Source organism: Spinacia oleracea, chromosome 6 (genome assembly GCF_020520425.1).
Source record: "Spinacia oleracea cultivar Varoflay chromosome 6, BTI_SOV_V1, whole genome shotgun sequence".
Classification (NCBI taxonomy): domain Eukaryota; kingdom Viridiplantae; phylum Streptophyta; class Magnoliopsida; order Caryophyllales; family Amaranthaceae; genus Spinacia; species Spinacia oleracea.
Window position 1 is genome coordinate 73854209 of NC_079492.1, and position 3459 is coordinate 73857667.

The 3459-nt window shown below is 36.5% G+C and overlaps 1 pseudogene; it reads left to right on the forward strand.

Moving 5' to 3' along the window:
- The first annotated feature begins 275 nt into the window (after positions 1-275).
- On the forward strand, positions 276-1981 carry LOC110795491 (deoxyhypusine synthase-like; annotated as a pseudogene).
- The last annotated feature ends 1478 nt before the right edge of the window (positions 1982-3459 follow it).

The following is a 3459-nucleotide window of genomic DNA, read 5'->3' on the forward strand; positions in this document are numbered from 1 at the left end:
GCAAAATGCTAGTAATATTTTTCCCAGGTAGTATAATTTCAAAGGGATTGCTGGGAATTGGATTGTAAGCCTATTGGTATTTGGGCATAGGGGCCTTTTTGCGGATTTTAGAGCTCAAGGTGAATGCTATTTCCTTGGCGTATTTTCAAGAAGTGATTTTATGCTAAAGTTCATCCTTTTCGATTGCAAGAGTATTAATAATTCTTTCTTTTACAAGCTGGTCATTCTCTGAAGAGTCAAGTTTTTCTCGTGACAGATTTAACCGAGGATACGAAATGGAAAACAATGTTATGGAATCCGTCCACTCGACAGTCTTCAAGGAATCAGAAACCCTGGACGGAAAATGCATCAAAATTCAGGGATATCATTTTAATCAAGGAGTAAATTATCCTCAGCTCTTAAAATCTTTTATCTCCACTGGCTTCCAAGCATCTAACCTTGGAGAGGCCATATAAATAGTTAATCAAGTGGTTGGTACCGAGTTTTTAATTTAAAATTTCAAACTCAATATCTGCATTTCACATCCTTTAACTTGTGTTTATCTGATTTTCCTGCTCATGAAGCTAGATTGGAGGCTGACAGACGAGCAACCTCCCGAAGATTGTAGTGAGGAGGATAAGGATCCTACCTACAGAGAATCTATGACGTGGAAAGGTTTCCTTGGATTTACCTCAAATCTAATTTCATCTGGTATTCGTGACACCGTCCGATATCTTGCTCAACATCATATGGTGAGGAAATTGGAGAACTACTTGCTTTCTTGTATTTACACTCTTTTTTATTTATGGTTACATTGTTAATCATTGTAAGGAATCATCTCCATAGGTGCAAAAAAAATTGTTTGTTTGCAACTGCTTATTTTCTCAAAATGTAAATGCTTAATGCTTGATAACTTTGTTCCTTTTGTGATTTGGATTTGAAATATAGTTCATTTCTCTGATTGAGGCATGTTATTTGGTGAAAAAGATGTTGAACTAGTGCTATTTGTTAACTTAGTTTAGTAATTTCCAATACATATGTGTAACTTCGATTTTGATTATTGATTAGTTCTTGAAAACTTCATAAGACTTGATTTCCCAGTCTGTAAAATACATAATAATATTGATATGGTTTTGTAATTTTAACAGATTAAGAAGATTACTTTCTTGTACACAAGGAGTCCTTGTGTTTCTAATTTTCTATTAAGGTGGTTGTTCATATGAAGCTCAGTACAGTTTAATCTTTTACTTGAAGACTCCATGATGTGTATGATGTTATGTCAAGTTAGACTGAAGCATTGGTCTTTTGAATCCTGTCAGTGGAAAAAAAATCATTGGTCTTTAACAGCAGCGGGAAAATATTTTCTCTTATTGGAAGGAAAAGAGAGGATGGAAACTTGAATGCAATTTGCAAGAAGGGGTTTTATTTTTGTCAACGTACTCTGTTACTTGTGGATTTCTAGTTAAAAAAACTTGAACATTAGTCTCATATAGTTACAACCAAGTTATTGGTTATTTTTTGCCGGCAATCAGGTAGCCAATATCTAAATATCAATGTGGAATTAAGTTGATAAATTGCTTGATGGCTTTCTAGTCTAGGATGCGACACTTCATTTGGGTCTATTGTTCTTCATTCTTTGGCTAAGATTGATACGGTTTTGGGTTTTGGGTTCCAGCAATCTTCCATGAGTCTTTTACATTTTGCTGTAAAAAAAAGAACTTTTTATTTTATTTCCATAAATTTTAAACAATTGTTGTCATACATATACCTGCAGGTTCATGTGATTGTTACAACTACAGGCGGTATAGAAGAAGATCTAATTAAATTTCTTACACCTACATTTAAAGGTGAATTTTCTCTTCCTGGAGCTCAATTACGTTCAAAAGGATTGAATCGGATTGGTAATTTGTTGGTTCCCAATGACAACTACTGCAAATTTGAGGATTGGATCATTCCAATATTTGATAAAATGTTAGAAGAACAAAATTTAGAGGTAATTTAAGTTTTTTGGTTGTCTTATTTGGTGAAATAAAATAGTGGTTTTATGTGACTCAAGTGTTTGACGTGTCTACTGATATTTTGTTTGTCATTAAATAAATTACTCCATTCACCGGGACTAACGTGAGTCCTTCACTCCACTTCATCTTCTTTTCCCATATGTATTTGAAGGTACTATTTTTGAGGTCTTGTTATTTTACGGTTTAGTATAATGCTACGAGTCAAGTCAGGCCTCCCATCTTCTACTCAAGGACAAACAAGGATAATTAAGTCTTTTCTTAACTTTGTTAGAAAGTAGGTTATCGGAATTCATGAAAATTTGTTTTGCAAAAGAGTGAGCTTGAAGCTTTCTGAGTGTAATATATAAATAGGGGAAACTCGTTCAGAAGGTGGTGCATTGATTTGTTGTGTAGAAACTCTTGCTGGGAGGAACTGACCCCATCGAAGTGGGATGCCCATTGTATTGATTAATTCCGTGAATAATTAATACAAATATCCTTAGGTTTCCTCTAAATTTCCACTAACTCTCTTACTCTCCTGCCAATACGATCACTATAATATACTTATACATAATTAAACCAATCAGACTTGACATTAAGCAACTTGGTATCTGAGCAGTTGCTATCTCATCGGGAAATATGGTGGCGTTAGGAGGTAGGATGGATTTGGTGGAGCATGACATTGCAGAGATGAAGTCAACCCTAGTGAAGGAGTTGCGTCAATTCACTAGGAGGTTAAGAGGAGAGGAACTCGTGAAGAGTCGGTGAAAAGTTTAAGGGAGGAATTCAGTTGAGGGAGGAGATGAAGGCGAGTGTGTCGATGGCGTTGCCGGGGAAGGAGATGGGACACCCATAATCTTTTGAGGAATGCCATTACAGTGGGTGGAGTAAACCAAGTGGCGGGTATTCTGGGTTTGTAGATTCGTTGTATCACCGGTGGGGGGAGGGACAAGTTGGATGTTTAAGAAGTTAGATCTTCTCAATTTCAATGCAGAATATCCGGATGGATGGATCCTTCGAGCTGAAAAATACTTCAACTGCCGCCGTCTAATGGAGGAAAATAAATTGAGGCGGCAGTGGTAGTGTTTGAAGATGTAGCGCTCTCTTTGATTTGTTTGACGAGTTGAAGGAATTGTTGCTCAGAAAATCTGGGTCTTCCACGTCGGATCATTGTGTGAACATTGTTGGCCAACTCAGAAATCAGATTGGTGGTTGACTACCAGCAGCAATTCATTAAGCAGCAATCGCTAAGGATCAATTTATTACTGGATTACGTGATGACATGAAGGTTGGGGTCAGGCTATTCAATCTGAATTTGTTGGATAATGGATCTAGCCCGGATGGTCGAAGAGAAGCTTAAGTTGGGCCCGAAAAAACATTATGTTGGATCAGGCCCAACCTCTTTAAAGGTAATCAAATTTCTTCAAATTGGTCCAATTCTTACAATTCTAGTAAAATAATACCAACAATGCTTGGTTATACA